This window comes from Lepidochelys kempii, chromosome 10, assembly GCF_965140265.1.
Source record: "Lepidochelys kempii isolate rLepKem1 chromosome 10, rLepKem1.hap2, whole genome shotgun sequence".
Taxonomy (NCBI): Eukaryota; Metazoa; Chordata; order Testudines; family Cheloniidae; genus Lepidochelys; species Lepidochelys kempii.
In genome coordinates, this window is record NC_133265.1 from 22,120,234 (window position 1) to 22,144,119 (window position 23,886).

At 43.1% G+C, this 23,886-nt stretch overlaps 1 protein-coding gene across 11 annotated transcripts in view; it reads left to right on the forward strand.

The window, feature by feature from the left end:
* The first annotated feature begins 1,658 nt into the window (after positions 1-1,658).
* Positions 1,659-23,886, forward strand: part of MRTFB (myocardin related transcription factor B) — a 203,036-nt gene continuing 180,808 nt past the window's right edge. For 9 of the 11 annotated variants that reach the window (XR_012161142.1, XM_073362397.1, XM_073362400.1 and 6 more), the window contains exon 1: positions 1,659-1,884. The gene's annotated coding sequence lies outside the window, so the exon portion shown is untranslated. Of the gene's footprint in view, positions 1,885-4,742; positions 5,333-5,791; positions 5,845-23,886 lie in introns of those variants that run through there. The other 2 variants (XM_073362384.1, XM_073362385.1) reach the window with 2 other exon arrangements.

Genomic DNA, 23,886 nt, shown 5'->3' on the forward strand with positions numbered 1-23,886 from the left:
ATAGACAGGGCCGGGTCCAGGCACCAGCTTTCCAAGCAGGTGCTTGGGGCGGCATTCAGAATGGGGCAGCAGTCCATGTTCCGCGGTGGCAATTCAGCAGCAGCTCCGCTGCTCTTCTGGGTGCGGCAGCTCTGGCGCTGTTGTGGCAGTGGCAATTCAGCAGTGACTGCTTGGGGTGGCAAAATTGGTAGAGCCGCCCCGTCTATGGATCCATTAACTTGTGGGAACCTGCCTTGGTACACCAACATTATGGCATCCCATTGTAGCTGTGCTAGAGAAATCACAGAAGGGACATCCTGAAGCTTGGAAATAGCTAAGGCAAGTGGGGAGCATGATTAAAATTATTAAAAGTTTGCTTTCTTTCATGCATGTACATATTTTGTGGTACTGTGGCATCAAACAACTCTATAATAAGCTCTGTGGGGCAGGGACCAGTTTGTTTTTTAAGTATTGCTTAGCACAGTTGGCTCCAGGTCCATGCCTGGGGCTTCTAGGTGCTACCATAGTACAAATAAATACTGCAGGGTGTGATTTAATAGAGCTGCAACTAGGTTTTTAATTTGTGGTTTTGCAGAAAAATAGTTGGAATTCAAGAGGTAAGATTTTTGTATATCTGTGATGCACATTGTACAAAGCAGAACAGCACTGGTTCTATGTTAATTGAACATTTATTTCAGTCAGAATACTCAATTTGCACTATGCTGGAAGTAGAATTGGTCTCCGCACATGCAATGTAAACCATTAAATTTGCATTTTGAAATACTCAAACTTGCAGCCTGAATATCATCCAAATGTAGGTTTTTTTCCATTATGCAGACACTGTTGACGTCTTCTAATTCAGCAGCCTCAGCTGTGCATTGCCCTTTTGTAAGAGGGAGTAGAACTCAGCATTTGTATTTCTTGGGGTTTTGTGAACATTTCTTTTTGACTCTCCTCTCACTCCCATTATGATCTGTGCGCCTGTGCACAGCAGCATTTGGCCCATGTGTATTTTGTGCATTTTTTAATCTAGTTCTAGTCTGCAGTTGTTTGGTCTAGATGTGTGGCTAATGCTTACAAGTAAGTGTATGCATATAGTATACTCTAGGTTCAGAATCATAAGCCACCTTTCACAGAGGTGCTGGAACAATTTATATAGGGAGGATACTGAGAGCCATTTAACCAAAGTATAAACCTTGCTTATGATGGAAAGCACTTCATGTCAGGAGGTGCACCAGCACCCCCAGTTCCAACGTTCCCTTTGAGTTTATTAGTATAAACCCAACAGTTGAGGGAAAACACTGTGGGAATTGCTCTGTTGTGTCTTGGCGCTTTTGTCTTCCTCATCCCAGTCTCACCCAATCCTGTAGAAATGCGCACGAGCCCTGGGGGAAAGGTCTCTGGGTCTGGGCCTGGTTTAAAGTGAGTAATGACCGTGATGTAGGGAGAGGTAGGTGGCTAGGGACAACTCTGGCCCTTGCATCCACAGTAGCAGGGAGATGCCCTGCATGACACACCCTCGCTCGCGAAGCGGCGGCGAGTGTAAATGAGCGACCGGGTCCCCCCTGCATCCCTAAGGTGACTGAGTAGCCAAGCGTGATGAGCGGCGGCGAACAGCTGGGAGTGTGACACGTAGCTCCCGACCCGCCGCCTCTGCCCTCTGAGGAGAAGAAGGGGCGGGAGAAAGAAAGAGGGAACAGAAGGACCCGGATGGAGAAGCCCTGCCCTTCCCTCTCCTCCGTTCCCCACATGTGCTAGGCGGCCGGAGCCTGGAGCGCGCGCACGCATACTCCCCCACCCCTTCTACCCGCAGGCCAACGGCCTGGGCACGCAACCCGCACCCGAGAGAGAGGTCTCGGCCGCACAGCTCGCGAGAGGACATGTCCGCGGCGGCGGCGAGGGAGGGTGAGTGAGGGGCAGACGGGCAGCTGCTGCTGGGTGCTTCCATGTGGGGTCCGCGGGGGAGGATATATCACGTGACCGGCTGTGCGCTAGCTGAGGGCGGGGGGATTATTTATTCCCCTCCCCCAGCCCTCTTACTAAGAGATGGGGGCAGTCGCTGAACGGTGTGCTCTGCCCAAGAGTCAGGGTAAAGCTAGGCAGTGTGTCTAGGGTTGGGACCGACTGAGCCTGAGGGCTGTGAGTGGCAGTGAGGGAGCTGCCTGGCCTCTACTGGTTGCAGTCTCCCACCAGAGGTGGTTGCCGTCTAGTGGGAGGTCATGCGACACCCCCCCCCCCCCCGTACAAAGGCCGGTGGAGGCCAGTGGTGTGAGGGACAGCAAGCCGTGCACCCCAGCTATGGAAAAGGGTCAGGCTGGTGGTGCCAAAATGAGTCTGTTTCTTGTGTAAAAGCAGCAGGTCCTCTGAAAATGGAACCCATTTCACTGAGTTTGAGGGCTGGGGGCACTGGGCCTTTGGGAAGCTGACCAGCGCCAGGTGAGCAGGAGCGGTGAGGTGCCTACAGCTCAGATTTTGAACAAAAAATTCATTTTTTGTAGTCTGTAAAGTGTGCTTTATTTCTGTCAGATAAACAGGGCTTGTCTACACGGGGAAATTGAGTGGCATAATTATACACGTATGCAGTGGTGAGTTGGAGCCAGTTCGCTAGAACCGGTTGTTAAATTTAGAAGCCCTTTTAGAACTGGTTGTTCCATAAGGTTCTAAAAGGGCTTCTAAATTTAACTGGCCAAAAGTGGTGCCTTAGGTGCCGACTCCATGGGTGCTCCAGGCCTGGAGCACCCAAGGGGAAAATTTGGTGGGTGCAGAGCATCCACCGGCAGCTCCCTACCCCCGGCCCCAGCTCGCCTCCGCCTCCTCCCCTGAACGTGCCGCCCCGGTCTGCTTCTCCGCCCCCCAGGCTTCCCACGAATCAGCTGTTCGCGTGGGAAGCTGGGGCAGGCTGAGAAGCAGGCAGCAGCTTTCCACTCAGGCCCGTGGAGGTGGAGGTGAGCTGGGGCGGGGGGGGCGCAAGGAGGGCTGCTTGCCCCGCAGCATGTAACCTGGGGCCGGGGGTGGGGGGCCCGTGCAGGGGAACCACTCCCCGCCCCAGCTCACCTCTGTGACCCTGGGCCTAAGCGGGAAGCCGCCACCCGCTTCTTAGCCTTCCCAGGCTTCCTGCCGAACAGCTGATTCGCGGGATGCCGGGGGAGGGGGCGGAGAAGCAAAGCAGGGTGGTGCATCCAGGAGAGGAGGCAGAGCGGAGGTGAGGTGAGCTGGGGCTGGGCACAGGGTGGGGAGCTGCCGGTGGCTGCTCTGCACCCACCAAATTTTCCCCGTGGGTGCTCCAGCCCCAGAGCACCCAGGGAGTCGGTGCCTAAGGCACCACTTTTGATGTGATCAGTGGGGGAGCAGCCGCTCCCCCCGCTCTCTTCCAGCTACGCTCCCATGCCCCTAGGAGCCAGAGGGACCTGCCGGATGCTTCCTGGGAGCTGCCCCAGGTAAGCACCTCCAGGACTCCCCACCTCGCTCCCTGGCAGGTGCGTCTGGCTCTTAGGGGTGAGGTGGGCACCCACTACGGTGGCCCACAAGACCTTCCTGCCTGGATCTAGGGGCAGTCAGGGGACAGGGGAGGGGGGTGGATAGGGCAGAGGTCCTGGGGCTGGGGGCATCAAGGAACGCAGTGGGGTTGGATGGGGCAGGAGTCCTGGGGTGTGGGGGTGGGCGGGAACCTGTTAAGATTTTGGTAGCTCATCACTGCATGTATGACTATAGTGCTATAGTTACACAAATATAACCTCCCCCCCACACACACACACACTGTCTGGAATAAGAAAAGGAGTACTTGTGGCACCTTAGAGACTAATAAATTTCTCTGAGCATAAGCTTTCATGAGCTACAGCTCACTTCATTGGATGCATTCATTGGAAAATACAGTGGGGAGATTTTTGTACATAGAGAACATGAAATAATGGGTGTTACCATACACACTGTAAGGAGAGTGATCACTTAAGGTGAGCTATTACCAGCAGGAGAGCAGCAGAGGGGGACCTTTTGTAGTGATAATCAAGGTGGGCCATTTCCAGCAGTTGACAAGAATGTCTGAGGAATGGTGGGGGGAATAAACGTGGGGAAATAGTTTTATTTTGTGTAATGACTCATCCACTCCCACTCTCCATTCAAGCCTAAGTTAATTGTATCCAGTTGCTGTTCCTCAGACCTTCTTGTCAACTGCTGGAAATGGCCCACCTTGATTATCACTACAAAAGGTTTTTCCATCCCCCTCTTCCCGCCCCCACCCCACGGCTCTCCTGCTGGTAATAGTTCACCTTAAGTGATCACTCTCCTTACAGTGTGTATGGTAACACCCATTGTTTCACGTTCTCTATGTATAGAAATCTCCCCACTGTATTTTCCACTGAATGCATCCAGTGAAGTGAGCTGTAGCTCACGAAAGCTTATGCTCAAATGAATTTGTTAGTCTCTAAGGTGCCACAAGTACTCCTTTTCTTTTTGCAGATACAGACTAACACAGCTGCTACTCTGAAACCTGTCTGGAAAAGAGTGCTTTTTTCTATGTGGTCTTCAGATGTGACATTCTTATTCTGAATAAATGAGTCTGCATAGTGCATTTTACTGATATCATTATATAGCTAAAGTTATGCCTGTAAATTCCCCCATATAGAAAATCCCTTTATGTTCTAGTTTTATCACAAGTTGTTGGGCTAGATTCGGGAATCACTGGATGAAAAGTATGACTTTTGTTACACAAGAAATTAGACTAGGTCATCATACTGACCCCATTTGGCCTTAAAATGTATGAATGGAAGAGAGAGGTTTGTCTTGTTTAAAGCATAGGACTTGGAGTCAGGAGATCTGGTCCTGATCACCAAGTCACATAACTGTTCCTCTAAATTTACTTACATATGAAAGGGCAAATAATAACTACCTGTTTCACAGGGCTTTTTGAAAGACTTAATTATTTCTGATGTGCTTTGAGATCTTTCGACTTTTGTGCAACTGGGATTTGGTTAATCAGCATTGTATGTAAAATAGGTAATGTATTTGCAGCACATATGTATGTAGATGTAAAGCAGCTTAAATTTGTGAAAGATTTTGGAATTCTCTGCATAGAAGGAGCAATAAATAGTTATGTTACCAAAAAAATTCCACACCTACATTTGTTTACTTTGCCTTATCCATGTTTGTGCAACCTTTATGTTCAGTTTTAATTATTTTTCCTTCATGTGCTTGAGAAACCTGGCTATACAAATTACTCATCCAAACACTGAAGATAAACAATATTATAAGAACATAAAAAGGGCCATACTGGGTCAGACAAAGGTCCATCTAGCCCAGTATCCTGTCTTCCGACAGTGGACAATGCCAGGTGCCCCAAAGGGAACGAACAAAACAGGTAATCATCAAATGATCCATCCCCTGTCACCCATTCCCAGCTTCTGGCAAACAGGGTAGGGACATCATCGCTGCCCACCCTAGCTAATAGCCATCAATGCACCTATCCTCCATGAATGTATCTAGTTCGTTTTTGTTATAGTCTTGGCCTTCACAACATCCTCTGGCAAAAAGTTCCACAGGTTGACTGTGTGTTGTGTGAAGAAATGCTTCCTTTTGTTTGTTTTAAACCTGCTGCCTATTAATTTCATTTGGTGACCCCTAGTTCTTGTGTTATGGGAAGGTATATATATCACTTCCTTATTTACTCTCTCCACACCAGACATGATTTTATAGACCTCTATCATATCCCCCCCAGTCGTCTTTTTTCCAAGCTGAAAAGTCCCATATGGCAGCATTTCCATACCCCTAATAATTTTTGTTGCCCTTTTCTGAACCTTTTCCAATTATCTTTTTTTAGATGGGGCAATGATATCTGCATGCAGTATTCACTGTTTATATAGAGGCAATATGGTACGTTCTGTCTTATTATCTATTCCTTTCTTAATGATTCCCAACATTCTGTTAGCTTTTTTTGACTGCCGCTGCACATTGAGTGGATGTTTTCAGAGAACTATCCACAATGACTCCAAGATCTCTTTCTTGGGTGGTAACAGCGAATTTAGATGTATAGTTTTATTTTATACCATCATTTTAAACATCATTTTATACGTATAGTTGGGATTATGTTTTCCAATGTGCATTACTTTGCATTTATCAACGTTGAATTTTATCTGCCATTTTGTTACCCAGTTTCGAGAGATCCTTTTGTAGCTCTTCGCAGTATGCCTGGGTTTAGGCATATGTGACTTTTGTGACTAGTCACAACTAGCAGTGTATCTTAAACAGCAAGCTATACAGTATACAAAGTCCAAAGAATAATTTGTTGAATAATGAAGTAAATATGAGAAAATCACTATCCGTTTGGATCTTGAATATTTCATCACGATCTTGGACATTTCATAATCTGTGATAATTTCAAAAAGTGTTTTTACTGTTTATTTGTTCAGTTCTCATTAGTAAGTATAAAATATTTAGACAAATACCAACCAATCATGTTAAAATATTTTATTACTCAATACTATGAGTACAATATGTATTTTCATTTATGTTTATATATAAGAGGAGCTGTGGCTCTTCCTTAATATTACACAGATTTCCTCTTCAGATGGAAAAATGCCCAACTTTTGAATTAATAAAACTTATTAAGGGGCGATCAACAGGTTATCTCAAGTGCTTATATACAAATGCACAAAGCCTTGGAAACAAGCAGGGAGAACTGGAGGTCCTGGTGATGTCAAGGAACTATGACGTGATCGGAATAACAGAGACTTGGTGGGATAACTCACATGACTGGAGTACTGTCATGGATGGTTATAAACTGTTCAGGAAAGACAGGCAGGGCAGAAAAGGTGGGGGAGTAGCACTGTATGTAAGGGAGCAGTATGACTGCTCAGAGCTCCGGTATGAAACTGCAGAAAAACCTGAGTGTCTCTGGATTAAGTTTAGAAGTGTGTGCAACAAGAGTGATGTAGTGGTGGGAGTCTGCTATAGACCACTGGACCAGGGGGATGAGGTAGATGAGGCTTTCTTCCGGCAGCTCACAGAAGCTACTAGATCGCATGCCCTGATTCTCATGGGTGACTTTAATTTTCCTGATATCTGCTGGGAGAGCAATACAGCGGTGCATAGACAATCCAGGAAGTTTTTGGAAAGCGTAGGGGACAATTTCCTGGTGCAAGTGCTAGAGGAGCCAACTAGGGGGGGCGCTTTTCTTGACCTGCTGCTCACAAACCGGGTAGAATTAGTGGGGGAAGCAAAAGTGGATGGGAATCTGGGAGGCAGTGACCATGAGTTGGTTGAGTTCAGGATCCTGACGCAGGGAAGAAAGGTAAGCAGCAGGATACGGACCCTGGACTTCAGGAAAGTAGACTTCGACTCCCTCAGGGAACGGATGGCCAGGATCCCCTGGGGGACTAACTTGAAGGGGAAAGGAGTCCAGGAGAGCTGGCTGTATTTCAAGGAATCCCTGTTGAGGTTACAGGGACAAACCATCCCGATGAGTCGAAAGAATAGTAAATATGGCAGGCGACCAGCTTGGCTTAATGGTGAAATCCTAGCGGATCTTAAACATAAAAAAGAAGCTTACAAGAAGTGGAAGGTTGGACATATGACCAGGGAAGAGTATAAAAATATTGCTCGGGCATGTAGGAATGATATCAGGAGGGCCAAATCGCACCTGGAGCTGCAGCTAGCCAGAGATGTTAAGAGTAACAAGAAGGGTTTCTTCAGGTATGTTGGCAACAAGAAGAAAGCCAAGGAAAGTGTGGGCCCCTTACTGAATGAGGGAGGCAACCTAGTGACAGAGGATGTGGAAAAAGCTAATGTACTCAATGCTTTTTTTGCCTCTGTTTTCACTAACAAGGTCAGCTCCCAGACTGCTGCGCTGGGCATCACAAAATGGGGAAGAGATGGCCAGCCCTCTGTGGAGATAGAGGTGGTTAGGGACTATTTAGAAAAGCTGGACGTGCACAAGGCCGGACGAGTTGCATCCGAGAGTGCTGAAGGAATTGGCGGCTGTGATTGCGGAGCCATTGGCCATTATCTTTGAAAACTCGTGGCAAACCGGGGAAGTCCCGGATGACTGGAAAAAGGCTAATGTAGTGCCAATCTTTAAAAAAGGGAAGAAGGAGGATCCTGGGAACTACAGGCCAGTCAGCCTCACCTCAGTCCCTGGAAAAATCATGGAGCAGGTCCTCAAAGAATCAATCCTGAAGCACTTGCATGAGAGGAAAGTGATCAGGAACAGCCAGCATGGATTCACCAAGGGAAGGTCATGCCTAACTAATCTAATTGCCTTTTATGATGAGATTACTGGTTCTGTGGATGAAGGGAAAGCAGTGGATGTATTGTTTCTTGACTTTAGCAAAGCTTTTGACACGGTCTCCCACAGTATTCTTGTCAGCAAGTTAAGGAAGTATGGGCTGGATGAATGCACTATAAGGTGGGTAGAAAGCTGGCTAGATTGTCGGGCTCAACGGGTAGTGATCAATGGCTCCATGTCTAGTTGGCAGCCGGTATCAAGTGGAGTGCCCCAAGGGTCGGTCCTGGGGCCGGTTTTGTTCAATATCTTCATAAATGATCTGGAGGATGGTGTGGATTGCACTCTCAGCAAATTTTGCGGATGATACTAAACTGGGAGGAGTGGTAGGGGAGGGATAGGATACAGAAGGACCTAGACAAATTGGAGGATTGGGCCAAAAGAAATCTGATGAGGTTCAATAAGGATAAGTGCAGGGTCCTGCACTTAGGACGGAAGAACCCAATGCACAGCTACAGAGTAGGGACCGAATGGCTAGGCAGCAGTTCTGCGGAAAAGGACCTAGGGGTGACAGTGGACGAGAAGCTGGATCTGAGTCAGCAGTGTGCCCTTGTTGCCAAGAAGGCCAATGGCATTTTGGGATGTATAAGTAGGGGCATAGCGAGCAGATTGAGGGACGTGATCGTTCCCCTCTATTCGACATTGGTGAGGCCTCATCTGGAGTACTGTGTCCAGTTTTGGGCCCCACACTACAAGAAGGATGTGGATAAATTGGAGAGAGTCCAGCGAAGGGCAACAAAAATGATTAGGGGACTGGAACACATGAGTTATGAGGAGAGGCTGAGGGAGCTGGGATTGTTTAGCCTGCAGAAGAGAAGAATGAGGGGGGATTTGATAGCTGCTTTCAACTACCTGAAAGGGGGTTCCAAAGAGAATGGCTCTAGACTGTTCTCAATGGTAGCAGATGACAGAACGAGGAGTAATGGTCTCAAGTTGCAGTGGGGGAGGTTTAGATTGGATATTAGGAAAAACTTTTTCACTAAGAGGGTGGTGAAACACTGGAATGCGTTACCTAGGGAGGTGGTAGAATCTCCTTCCTTAGAGGTTTTTAAGGTCAGGCTTGACAAAGCCCTGGCTGGGATGATTTAACTGGGAATTGGTCCTGCTTTGAGCAGGGGGTTGGACTAGATGACCTTCTGGGGTCCCTTCCAACCCTGATATTCTATGATTCTATGATTTTGGCGACTTCTGCAGCTGCAACATTTGGCACTTCATGAAGTTCTGTTTTAATGTTTGGTGTTCAGTCTAGTTCTGTTTTAAAGTTGCTTGATCCCACATACTTGGCTACTGCTAAATAACATGTTTGTACGTGATATAGCTTATGTTCAGAATTTAATACTGTCAATGCAGGTTTTTCTCACACCAGTTTGCAACAAACTATATGGGAATTGAGGATGCCCAGTACCTTGCAGGAGGTGCTCTTCCTTTCAGAATCGAGCTGTGTCTGAGGAAAGTTAAAGAAATTAGCCATTTAAAATTAGACTGGACAGAACACTAGAAAATAAGCTTGAAGGAGCAACCCTATGGTGGCTTAGAGATTATAAAATTATAGGGTTTTTTCCATCTCTAATTTGTAGGATTCTGTTAAATTAATTACTGCAAAAATTGTAGAGGTAAGTGTTAGTATATTAATGTTCAACCCATGTTTAGGATTTATTTGAATTAAACATTCAGTAAATCAAATATCTTATTTTGCAAAACAATCTAGCAATCAAGATGGATTCTTGTGCAGCGGAATGGTAACAAACCATTACAGTGTAACATTTGGAAAGGGAGTATATTTTATTTTGAAAACTGTAATTTAGATTATCTTGTGATGGGTTGGATCACAGAAACCCCCTTGGGGCTGCCAACTGACGTGCCAAGACTACCTCTGCCCCTGCTTTCCCTGCCAGCTTGGGACTCCAGCACCCTGTCTTGCTGAGCCAGACACTCCAGTCTGCTCCAACACAGACCCAGGATCTGAACCACGTGCTCCAAAGCTGCAGATTTAACTGAAAGCAACTTAAGAAGTGTTCCTGTCTTTAACACTCAGATGCCCAACTCCCAATGGGGTCCAAACCCCAAATAAAGCTTATACAGGGTAAACTCATAACTTGTTCGCCCTCCATAACACTGATAGATATGCACAGCTTCCCCCCCCCCCGGGTATTAATACATACTCTGGGTTAATTAATTCATAAAAAGTGATTTTATTAAATACAGAAAGTAGGATTTACGTGGTTCCAGGTAGTAACAGACAGAACAAAGTGAATTACCAAGCAGAATAAAATAGAACACGCAAGTCTATTTCTAAGAAAACTGAATACAGACAAAATCTCACCCTCAGTGGTGTTCCAGTAAGTTTCCTTTTACTGACTAGTCTCCCTCTAGTCTGGGTCCAGTAATCACCCCCCTTCCCCCCCGTAGTTACTGTCCTTTGTTTCAGTTTCTTTCAGGTATCCTTGGGGTTGGAGAGGCTATCTCTTGAGCCAGCTGAAGACAAAATGGAGGAGTCTCCCACAGGCTTAAGTAGACTTTCTCTTGTGGGTGGAGACCCCCTCCTCTCTCCTATACAAAATCCATCTACAAGATGGAGTTTTGGAGTCACATGTCCATGCATGACTCAGAACTTATAGGCAGCCGCCATGGCTCACGTTCTAGCTTCAACGTCCTTATGTAGACTTCTTATGTGGACTGGAGCCTCCCAAGATCCATTGTCCCTTAAGTGCTTCTTGATTGGGCACTTAATTTGTACATTCCTTTCTCAAGAAGCTGACCAAATGCTTTACAAAGGCTACTTAAAAATCAAGCCCATACACAGCCAATATTCATAACTTTGAATAACAAAACAAAAAACAAATATGTGCATACAAATAGGATTAATAGATTTGGTAGATCATAACCTTTACATAGATATGTTACATGGCATATGTAGCATAAAACATATTCCAGTTATGTCATATATATATTCATAATATATTTCCATAAAGCCTTATGGGGGGCACCGTCACATATCTAAATAAATGTTTGGGGACAGGGGAGAGGAAAAAGTACTCTAGAGGTTATGTTCTAATATATAACACCTCCATTCTCATCCCCCTTCTCCAGCTCCTTTTTCTAATGACTGAAGCCCATGTACGACCGGCTTCGTTGCCCTTTTCTTAGCCTTCTACCTTCAGAGTCTATCCCTTCCTTCAGTTGTAGGGACAATAATATTAATTTAAAAACTTTAACTTTCACAAACATTTTTTTAAAATGTCAAGACTGTCAAGACTCATGCATTACTAACCAGAATAACTGCATGATCTTGTAGTGAGGGCCCTACCTAGTTCATGGTCCCTTTTGGTCAATTTCACCAGTCATAGGTTTTTAAAACTAATCAGTTTCACGATTTCAGATATTTACATCTGAAATTTCACGTTGTTATAACCATGGGGGTCCCAACCCAAAAGAGGGTGTGTAAGGGTGTCGCAAGTCTATCCTGGAGGGGCGTGTTCCTGGTATTGCCACCCATACTTCTGTGTTGCTGCTGATGGAGGCACTGCCTTCAGACTTGGGCAGCCGGAGAGCAGAGGGTAGCGCAGAAGTGAGAGTCGCATGGTATGGAGGGGTCATCACTTTTTGGGTGGATCCCTGTGGTCAGGGGGGCACTGTGGTTCCTCCTCCCCCAGCCAGCACAAAGCCCCTTTAGCCCCGAGCACTGGACCCGGAGCCGGGGAGGGGCAGAGCTGGGGGCAAGGGCGCTGGAACCTTTGTAGAAGCTCCACAGCCACTCCCTGTGCAGTGACCCTTCCTTCCCTTCCCTCCCTCTGTGGCTGGGGAGCAATGGGGCAGGAAGCAGGGTGGGGTTGCAGAGCTTCCTGCACCTGGGGGATGTTCTAAGAGATGGGTATGACCCGGCTCCGGGAGTCGCCTTTGCAGGAGAAGAGGAAGTCCCATCCCTCCCCAGCCCTGTCAGGACTGGCAGCTGGAGCCTGGATGCATGGGTAGGAGCCCCGGCTGGGGTACCTCCATCCCTGCGCATCCCTGGCAGATTTCACGGTCTGTGACGCATTTTTCATGGCCATGAATTTGATAGGGCCCTACTTATAGTTTTACATCTGGGACCTTTCACACAGATCTGATTACAGGGTCAAAGCCAAAGTTGGTAAACTTAGTAATTAGCGAGATCTGCATATAGTTACACAAACGTAAAACACTACTTAACACCAGGTTTCAGAGTAACAGCCGTGTTAGTCTGTATTCGCAAAAAGAAAAGGAGTACTTGTGGCACCTTAGAGACTAACCAATTTATTTGAGCATGAGCTTTCGTGAGCTACAGCTCACTTCATCGGATGCATACCGTGGAAACTGCAGCAGACTTTATATACACACAGAGAATATCATCGGATGCATACCGTGGAAACTGCAGCAGACTTTATATACACACAGAGAATATCATCGGATGCATACCGTGGAAACTGATCCGATGAAGTGAGCTGTAGCTCACGAAAGCTCATGCTCAAATAAATTGGTTAGTCTCTAAGGTGCCACAAGTACTCCTTTTCTTTTTACTTAACACCAGTAACCCTAAAGATAATGACTGAGATTTTTCAAAGCTAACCGGGGGGTTTAGCTACACAATTCCTTTTAATGTTTGTGCATGTGTATTATGATATTTTAAGTCACACATTTCACTCATTGTCATAGCAAAAGTGCCAGAGCACAAATATCAACATTCTTCCTTCCAGCTTCTGAGAAATGTCTACTGTGAGAATTCTATTGTTCTTACTAGATTGAACTGATTTCATAAGCCTCCCAAATCTAGGCAACTGCAGATGCTTTTCCTAGGTATGGGCAGATACCTAAAAGGAAAATATTTAATGCCAAATATCCAAATCTGTCCCTTCCTAAAGCAGTGTCACAAACTCAGCCCAACTGACAGATACCAGTTGTCATAGCAAAAGTTTCAAAACACAACCACCAATCTTCTCTCCTCCCCCCAACTTTTTTTTCCCTCTAAACTTCTTTATTCATACTGGGAATCTGCAACCCCTCTAAATATGTTTTGATTATAAAAGAAAGAGGTCGTAGTCTAGCATTTTAAATGTTTCAGGTGTAAAAACATTCCAACTCAGGGATTGTGCACACAATTGAGAATTTGAATTCAGAAAGATTTCAAAGCATGGTCAGACTTGAAGTCTTGCATGTTATACCGTAGCTATGGAAAAAGGGCATGGGAAAGCACCTCTGGGCTTGGTCTCTTAGTTAGTTTTAACTGGAATGACAAATGATCGTAGTGTTATATTGTGAGTCATGTTATTCAAGGTGTCAAAGAGTCAGATTTGAGAGCACTGGAATGGGTTTTACTATATAAATTTGGAATTCAATTAAATATTTGCACATCACAAAACTAGAATACTAGAACTTGGATCAAATCCACTCTCTCAGAACAGGTTGCAGGATCAGGGTCTTGGGTTGTAATTTGTAATGCTTTTTTGTTTTGTTTTTTAAATACATATATAGATTTAAACGTTAGTTCTTGTGGAATTATTTGTGAGCTTTAATTTTTAGTTTTAATGTCAAATCCATTGTAAATGTGTTGAAATAGAGAATATAAAAGAGGGACACAATTTTAAATATTAGTATTAAGGCAAGTCAAGTATTGTGTTTTGTTTAACATAGAGAACTATTTTACATTTAAGAGCCCATTAGTTTCCTTTATTACACAACGTAGTCTTCAAAACAGCTCTCTCAATTGTAATTCCTGTCAAGTAGAACTTAAAGGGATATTAATTAATTTAATATTTTACCACTGTCTGAAAATGTTTTATGTACTGTTTTTTCAAGTAACACTTAAGTTTACTACAACTGAAGTAGATTGTAAAGGGAGAAAACTATTTTTGGCATTTGACAGCACTTTCTGTATAATCACTTTCAACAGTTTCCTGTGTATAGTCAGTTAGTTTCCATTTTTTGTTTGCTTGAGTTTTTAATGCAGCATGGAGAGAGAGAAATTTTTAAAATCATGAACTGGGATTGTTAAACCACAAAATATTGTTAGGGGGACTGTGGTAGGTATACTGTCTGACACTATTTTTAAATCACGTTGTGAAATTGACTAGATTTCCAGTTGACGGTATCCCTTTAAAGATTTGTGATCAATATGGATATGTTGTGTTTTGGTAGAGTTGTATATGTTTCTCTAGGGTAATATTTTTTAAGATTGTATAACAGCCATTTTTAAAGTAGGTTGGGGGTTCTTTCAGCAGTTGTCAGTATTTGATTTGTCTGTTGTCCTTTAACCACAGTCTGTAAGAACCTACCTGGGGAATTAAAAAGGCCTCTATTATCAAAATTTCTATCTAATAGACAAAGGTATATAAGATTAAATGGCTAAAAGTTGAAGCTAGACAAATTCAAATAAAAAATGACATTCACATTTTAAACAGTCAGGACAATTAACCGTTGGAACAACTTACCTAGCAATATGGTAGATTCCCTATCACTGGCTATTTTTAAATCAGGATTGGATATTCATCTAAAAGATATGCTCTGGTTCAGACAGGAGCTAATTCAAGGAAACTTATGGCCTGTGTTACACAAGAGGTCAGACTAGATGATTACATTGGTTCATTCTGGCCTTTTAATCTATTAATCTGTATATCTACATTTATATAAGCATCCACCTTGAAATAATTGTGGAGGATTTTTGGATGATATTTTATATTTTATTCCTTTTATACTTATGAAACCTATATACTGTAATGTATATCAAGTGCATTTTCTTGGTCTGATACTATTTCATATTAGTGATCATCCTTCCAAATGTATAGTGTTTCCAGTAGATCTCAAAAACCAAAGCTACAGTTTTAAATGATTTAAATTAAAAATAAAATTTGGCAGTGCTTATTCAAAAAATTGTCTTTTTACTACACATTGCTATGTACTAGGTAACTTACATTTGCTTTCTGTTAAGAGGTAATGTTGCCTGTTTAGTGCACAGGATTGTGACTCAGGACTCGAGTTTATTCAGAACTCAATCAGTGCTTTGCTGTGGGATCTTTGGCATGTTGGTTAAATCTCTGTGTATTTGGTTTACTCTTTAAAACTAGTGTAATACTTATATAACCCACACAAGCAAGTTTCACCACACCTAATGTTAATAAAGTGTTTTGATGTCATCAGATGAATGGTGCTATAGAAGTGTAAGTTATTAACAATGATTATAAAATAAAATGTTGGTACAGGCTTCAGTTAGTTATTCACTTCTAAAATAGCACCAGAGCACTAAATATTCATGCTTTTTAAAAATCCCTCATGTGCAAGACCAGATCTCTTTTCTTCCTTGTGGGTTACTGGCTGCCTTGCATGAAATTTTTGACTGGCAAAACACTACTTTAACAAATCTTGGGAAAACAAGTGGCTTGAGCTACTTAGCAAAGCAAAAGAACTTGAAAAAAAATTGCAGTTAAAAATGTCATCAATTTCTTAATTACATGCTTCAGGTGTTAAACTGTTACAGAAAATAAAAGAGAAATGATTGGTTTCTTTCCATTAGTTATTTGAATGAAGAGAGATATGGAGCTTTGTCACTGTTAACTACAAGGGTGTTTCAGGTGTACATGGCAGCATGACCTGCAGAACTACTTTGAATGTGGGAAAAAAGAGAAGTATTGGTAGAGTACAGGGAACAGGATCAGACAGACGTTGGCCAGGATGGCAAGATAAAGAGAAGATTTTTTTGTGGAATGTTGAAGTGTAGTGTTAGACTTTATTACGGTATAATGTTCTGCATTTATGTACAATTATCTGACATGCATATAAACCAAGATTGTACTTAATCACTGAACTGTGTCTGCAGATGACATTTACCAGCCAAAGAAACAATTTGATAAAATCGAAGTTCTAGATTTAAAAGTCTATGTTTTGAATGTTGTATTTGCCAAATGTCCTCAACTGTAGCAAAGTGCAGTGAGTATTCCCAATAGCCAGGTGTCATGGACTCACAGGTCATGCCCACTCTTTGCCTGTACGGTCCCTGGGGGGAACCCCTTTCAGTGCGACAGCCCTTCTCGAGGGTCCACTCTCTCCTGGGGGGTAAGCCCCTCTGCCTAATGGAACTTCACCTCTCTGAGACTTAGCATGCCTGTCTCTCGCCATGGGCCCCTCAGGGAGTCCACTCGCTCTGAACCCCCAGGGCCTCCACTTCCAGAGGGAATAATGCAACCCTGCCCTCTAGACTGGAGTGACTCTCAGCCAGCGTAAAACAGGAGTGTTTATTGAGCGTCTGAACACAGCATAGGAAACTCTCAGGGCCACCAGGCCTGGCCTCCCTCAGCACAGTACATCTAAGTCTCCCCTGCATCCAGGTGGGCTCTGCCCACTCTCACTCACTTTCCAGCTGGGCATCTGATATCACCTCCCCCAAGCCCCGCCTCTGTCCACTGTCTTCTATCCAGGTAAACAGGGTCTCCTGGACCTCCTCTCTTCTCAGCTGTCCTTAGTACTCCTCTGGCTGGAACTGGCTGGTCAGGTCACCGGAGTCCTCTCTTTGCAGCCCATTGTCCTCCCACTGGCCAGAACTGGCTGTGACTCCCAAATTGGGCCTCCCAGTCACCATGTCACCAGTTGCTGGGGTATCCATTCTCCAGGCCATTGGCTGGGGTCCCAAGTTCCATCATTGGTCTTCTGTAACAACACACTCTCTCTCCCATCTTTTCGTTAAACCAGTAACACCCAGGGAAACTGTGTCCCACCTCTCAGCATGCAAACCATTGAAAATAAGAAAAAAAACAAGAAAACCCCCCACTTCGTCACACCAGTATCAAAGGGATAGTCAACACACCATTTGTTTAAAATGTATTTAATCAACTGCAGAAGTCTGCTGGTGCATGGAGCATGTCCCTAGGGATGAAAGGCTAGGTTTTGTTTGTTTTAATGTTCAGTGTTGCCAAAAAGAAAAAAAAAAGAAAGCAAAACAACCCACAACAAGCAAACAAACTTAGCTCAAAGGGTAAACAAAAACATTAGTATTTAAACAAGTAAGTAAAAACTTGCTTAATACCACCTTGTGATCCTGGTTGAGTGTGGAACAGTATAAAACTGGAAACAATGGTAAGTTATGGCATTCAGTAGGGCAGGACAGCCAGTGTTTGAGTCTGCATGAGTTGAGGGAAGCAAAATGCCCGATTCTGTGTTCTACAGCAGTGACTCTCAACCTTTTCAGACTACTGTATCCCTTTCAGGAGTCTGATTTGTCTTGCGTACCCCCAAGTTTCACCTCACTTAAAAACTACTTGATACAAAATCAGACATAAAAATACAAAAGTGTCACTGCACGCTATTACTGAAAAATTGCTTACTTTCTGATTTTTACCATATTATTATAAATAAATATTGTACTTACTTTTCAGTGTAGAGTATACAGAGTAGTATAAACAAGTCATTGTATGAAATTTTAGTTTGTGCTGACTTTACCAGTGCTTTCTAGTTGTAAAACTAGGCAAATATCTAGATGAGTTCATGTACCCCCTGGAAGACCTCTGCGTACCCCCAGGGGTACACGTTTCCCTGGTTGTTCACCACTGTTCTACAGGGTCTTTCTTGGTACTTGGAAGGCATGATTCAAGATTGGACTTTCTGGTTGCCAAGTTGTGGAAGTCTGCATAACTGGAGGGTTTTGGTTTTTATTTTCATTAAGTGAATAAATCCCAATTTTGTATGCTTAAAATAGATAATTAAACTAAGATTTAGTAAACTCATATAAGAAACTCATATTCCTATGAAAATTTTTGTTCCACTTCCAAACTCTTATTATTTTTATAAAAATCTACTTTTAAAGACTAACATTGTCATTTCATTAATAAATTTAGTCATATTTGTGAATGTTCCTGATATTGTATCAACAGTATTCAACAAAACTTGTTTTCTCAGTACATTTTGTTTCTTTGTAAGCATTGTATAAACATCTTAATAAGAGATTATAGGTGTGAATTGAAATTATATTCAAAATTTTATCCCGAGTCAGTTATTCCTAAACTGAAATACTTTTTCTGTCAATTTGATTTTCCAGTCTCTTGCAAATCAGTTGAGTTTTGTAGAGTAAGTTAAATCAACTATGCATATAACTTTTGTGACAGTAGGTAATTACCTGCACTGGTGTTAGTCATGGCAAGCGTACAAAGAACACTTAAATTGCCTATGGCTATTCTGTCGTGTTATCAAGCCTTTTCTAAATGGTTCCTAACATTCTGTTAGCTTTTTTGACTACCACTAGACACTGAGCAGATGTTCTCAGAGAACTATTCACAATCACTCCAAGATTTCTTTCATAAGAGATAATAGCTAATGCAGACCCCGTTGTTTTGAATATATAGTGAAAGCTTTTTTAGCTGGCATGTTGGGGGAATGGAGGGTGCTGGTAAGTGAAAAATTCTGATTAAGAGGGAGGGAGTTTGGGTGCGGGGCAGGGGGTTGGAGTGCGGGAGGGGGATTGGGGCAGAGGGTTGGGGTGTGGGAGGGGTTTCGGGGTGCCAGATCCGGGAGGCGCTCACCTCGAGTGGCTCCCTGTAAGCGGCGACCTGTCTCTGCTGTTTCTAGGCGGAGGCGTGGCTAGGTGGCACTGCGTGCTGCCTCCGCCCACAGGCACCGCCCCTGCAACTCCCATTGGGCGCGGAGCCAGTGCTCGGGGCAAGGCAGGGGCAGCGCGCAGAGTTGCCTAGCCGTGCCTCCGCCTAGAAACAGCAGAGACAGGTCGCCACTTGTGGGGAGTCACTTGAGGTGAGCACCCCCCAGATCTAGCATCTCAAAACCCCTCCCATGCCCCAACCCACCCAAACTCCCTCCCAGAACCCACACCCCAACTCCCAGCCCCATATCCCCTCCTGCGCTCCGAACCCCTCGTGTCTGTTCCTCTGCCTAGGTGCAACAGGGACATGTTGCCGCTTCCAGGGAGCCACGCAGAGTCAGGTAGGGAGCCTGCCGGCCCTGCGCCAACCAGATTATAAACCAGAGTTTCTATGAAGATTAGAAATGCCGGTTTACAGAGCTTTCTGGTTGGTACAGGGCAGGATAACACAGCTTTTACTGTATATAGCTGGGGTTATGTTTTCCAACGTGCATTACTTTGCATATATCAACATTGAATTTCATCTGCCATTTTGTTGCCCAACCACCCAGTTTTGCGAGGTACCCTTGTAATTCTTTGCAATCTGCTTTTAATCCAAACCTTTGTTTCCTATCTTTTAACCAGTTACTGATCCATGAGAAGACCTTCCCTCTTATCCTGTGACTGCTTAGTTTGCTTAAGAGCTTTTGGTGAGGGACCTTGTCATAGGCTTTCTGAATGTCCAAATATCCCATATCCACTTGATCGCTCTTGTCCACAGGTTTGTTGATCCACCCTCAGAGAACACTAATAGATTGGTGAGGTATGATTTCCCTTTATAAAAGCTGTGTTGACTCTTTCCCCAACAAATTATGTTCGTTTGTGTGTCTGATCATTTTGTTTTTTACTATAATTTCAACTAATTTGCCTGGTACTGAAGTTAGGTTTACAGGTCGGTAATTGCCAGGATTGCCTCTGGAATCTTTTTTTTAAAAATAGGCTTTAAGTTATCTATCCTCCCAGTCATCTGACGCAGAGACTGATTTAATCGATAGGTTACAATCCACAGTTAGTAGTTCTGTAATTTCATGTCTGAGTTACAGTTGTTTGTGTGTAACTGAAGGGTATAATCTGGCCCTACATGTTTAACAATAGGTGTTTTCAAGGCAGATCCTTTAAAGCCAATGAGCACATAATACACCTAGTCGCAACCAGTTGCTAGGTAAAGCCGTGGCTGGCTTGCACAAGCAAAATGCGGCAAAGAGCTGCTTGATCTGGACACAGCAGAGAATAAAGATAGGCATAGGAATGGTTGCAACTTTATTAAACTTAACACAGGGGAGGGCCACTACCCACCCATGCACCCATAATCTCACATGCCAAGCATTTGAAGTGGTTCCAGTGAGGGGGTTACAGAGCTCCCACCATATAACCGATAACTTGGGGCAGACTTTCTCAGCCTACCGCTAGAACTCAGCTTGCTCCTCTGAATGCTGCCACTGCCCGTGAACAGGATAGAGGGTACTAAAATGGGAGGGACCTCTCCTTGTGAAGGCCTCAAAGTCTTCTCCTCTCCCATAACCATGAGGTGCATCAAAATTCCTGGTCTTTTACTTCTGGAAGTAATTTCTTTTAGCCTTTTTAATTAACTGGAAACTGGCTCCAAGCTGCAGCAAACTAATATCCCTACCAAGTAATAGCATGAATTACTAATCCAAATTACTAATCCCATTCCTATTTAACCTACCTGTGCCTCCAGGATGCTGTGAAGAAAGTGAAAAAAACCACTATCCCTATGCCAGTTTGGCCCCAAAAAGAATAAAAATTCTTTCCTGACCCTGTAACAGGTTGATTGTTTGGACCTGCTGCATCAGGAAGATGCAGCTCCAACACTACAGTTACAGGGGGGAAGGGCTTCTGAAATAGAGCAAAGCAAGGCTCCACGTGGCCAGGTCTGGGGTTAAAAGTAATGAAAGGGATGAGCAAGGGAGCCATCAGCTCCCTTCTTCCCCAACTGGCCAATGAGTGGATAAAGCCTCTGGAGGGGAGGGGTCATTGCTGTGTCCCCAATGAGTACTCTTTACTCTCCTTCCCCTTTTTACTGGGGCTGTCCCAATCGCTGCCTGTCCCATCAAGTTTTCCACATGTTGGGCAGGTAGGCCATATCCTACCCTCATTATTACTTCCATCTCTTCATGAGGCTGCAATATTAGGCAAAAATAAAGCAACTGTGAGCACAGCGAGGATGAAGGTTAGAGATGAGGACTGCAATTATCCTGTAGTAAGGAATCTGACTGCGGTGCCTTCCAGCTGTTTGGAGAACAGCTGGTTTGATCAGTGTTGGCAAAGCAAAGTAGAGTGTCTGTCCTATTGATTTAATAAAGCTGTGATCTTTATTTCTCTGAAACAAGTGTGTCTGCTGCTTCATTAGCTGTGTGTCGGGCAGCAACCAGCATCATGCCTAGAAAACAACTAACAACCCAAATTAAGTCTATTTGTATTTGCAGTTGGCAACCATGAACATTTCATCTCTCAGCATCTCTAAATAAAACTGTTCCATGCACTGTTGAACACAATGAATCAGACACTCTGGCACTGGTTCTTAAGCTGTTCTTCATCAGCTGAAGTTCAAGATAGCTTTCAGTAACCCAGAGAATAACTGAAAACAGTATGGTCTTCATTATGCAGTACAACCTTGAAAATTTCTTTTTTCTGTGATAAAGATTCTGACAACTGTAAAATCTTTCTGTGGACTTGTTAAGGCTCTGTTTTAAACCACCACCATAAACCTCTGTAATATCTTTAAGCTCCAAAGCAAATGGAAGTCATAGAGCTTATTAAATAGTTTTCAGATAGCCTAGTTAAATTCAGATGTTAATATTATCAGTTATGCACTCATAGACTAAAATGAATATGTATAACCATTGCACTCAGTATATAGAGTTTTAACATAACGTAGTATTTGGGCACTTGGCTAAATATTAATAACTAAAGCCATTAATTGAACGTTGTTTTGAAAACTGGATTCAATCTGGGCATAATGCCAAAAGCAGCACACTAGGAGATAAGTCTAGTTATGCTCCCTCTAGGTTTTCACACTGAATTGTGAAACATAAACAAAACAAAAAACACTTGAATTACTTTCATCCTTGTATGAAACTGAAATCACAGACAACAAATAAATAGTCTTTATTAGTATCCTCAGGAAAGCTTGGCCAGTTGCATTTATTTCCAGAAGGCTGTAAATAGTGTTAGAAGCCTGCTGGAAAGTTAACGTCGTTTTTATTTGTTTTAAACAGTATTTCATTGCAACTCTGAATGTACTAAATCAAAATTTTCCATTAAAAAAGAAATTTGCAATATTATAGTATCAGGCCTTGTTATAGGCTCTAATTCACAAGTAGCTTGAGATGCATTCTAACTTGAATCTTAATCCATTACCTGCTACAAAAATGCAAAGAATATTGATTAATACAACAGTGTCGGAGCTGGCAAGCAGAAGATAAAGATGACCATTTTAGGCAGTAACATGCTTAAGTCTTACGTTTTTTTAATAAATCAGTTGTTACCATTGCTAGAAATATAATTTCACTACAATGTAGCTGTACTGTGTCTTTTTAGTGGCTGTTCTTCCAACGCAGTTAATGTAATTTTGCCGCACCAAAATACTCAGACTATCTACCAGGTAATGCCATGATACTCAGAGTGTAGCTCGCAAGTGGCTCTTTAATGTATCTCCTGCGGCTCTTTGCAGCACATGATATTAAAACACTCTGTGGTTTAATTTTAACCAATCAGGATGTTTTTACTTGGTTATTAACCAATTGTAGTTGATATAATAATACTTGGTCGGTCATTTTGCTGTGAGAATTATATATAAATGAAATATTTCTCCTGTCATCCTGTTTCAATATGAATATATAGTAATATAATAAATGAAACAATGAAGTCACACCACTGTGGCTCTTTTGGGTAATGTTGATCACTAATTTGGCTCCTGAAACACTGAGGTCTCAGTATCACTGATGTTGTGGACTAATAATAGTCAAAACACCAGCTTTCAATTCTAGGGAAGAAGTGCTAAAATGTCTGAAGTCTTCAATATATTAATTTTTAGATAGAAGCACACTTTTTATGGCAGCATTATTAACCCAAGAAAATAGAGTAAATTATTTAATATTTTTCTTCATATTTTTATTCAGACATATATTCTGAAAAATAACTCTGCAAAAATGTTCCTGTAAATTGGTGATAAAAGAACTCCCTCTGCAATTAAATCACAACTTTATAGCAACTATGATAGAGAGGAACTAACTATTCTCAGTGAGAAGCCAGAAAACAGAATTGTAAAGATGGTTAGTCAAGTACAAAGACTAAGTGAACCAAATGGATGACAGACCAGTGGTGACCAGGTGGTTGAGGTAATATCTTTTATTGGACCAATTTCTGTCAGTGAGAGAGAAAAGCTTATGCAAAGCTCAAAGCATCTCTCTCACCAACAGAAGTTTGTCCAATAAAAGATATTACCTCACCAACCGTATCTCTCTAATATCCTGGGACCAACACGGCTACAGCAATGCTGCATGACACCAATGATGTCACATTAACTTACAGTTGGTGCTTTAATTATATAGCATCACACATTTTATAAGTCTGGTATAGACCTCATATGTATGTTCATAAAATACAAGGTTCTAGAATACAAAGGTATAAAAGGTGAGCTTCCCTTACAATTATGCACAATATCGCGGAGGACCGTATAACAAGGGTGATTAATGTGATGCCTTAAACATGAGGAAATCATCAGCAACGTATGCTCCAGAGCATCAAAAACATATACGTTACATTTATATGTATCTTTTCTCTTACGCTTTTATAGTCCATAGTGGTGAAAAAATGTTTTTGCAGTCATGTCTGAAATGAGAAACGGATGTTGAAGACTTAGATTAATCTAGTGTTAAGGATGTAAAATGTTAAACGGTTAACTGATAAGCAGGGTCTTATTGTGAAGGTATTCTAGTTAATGTTTAAACTCCGCTGCAGGACCCTGCTGCCGGCCATAGAT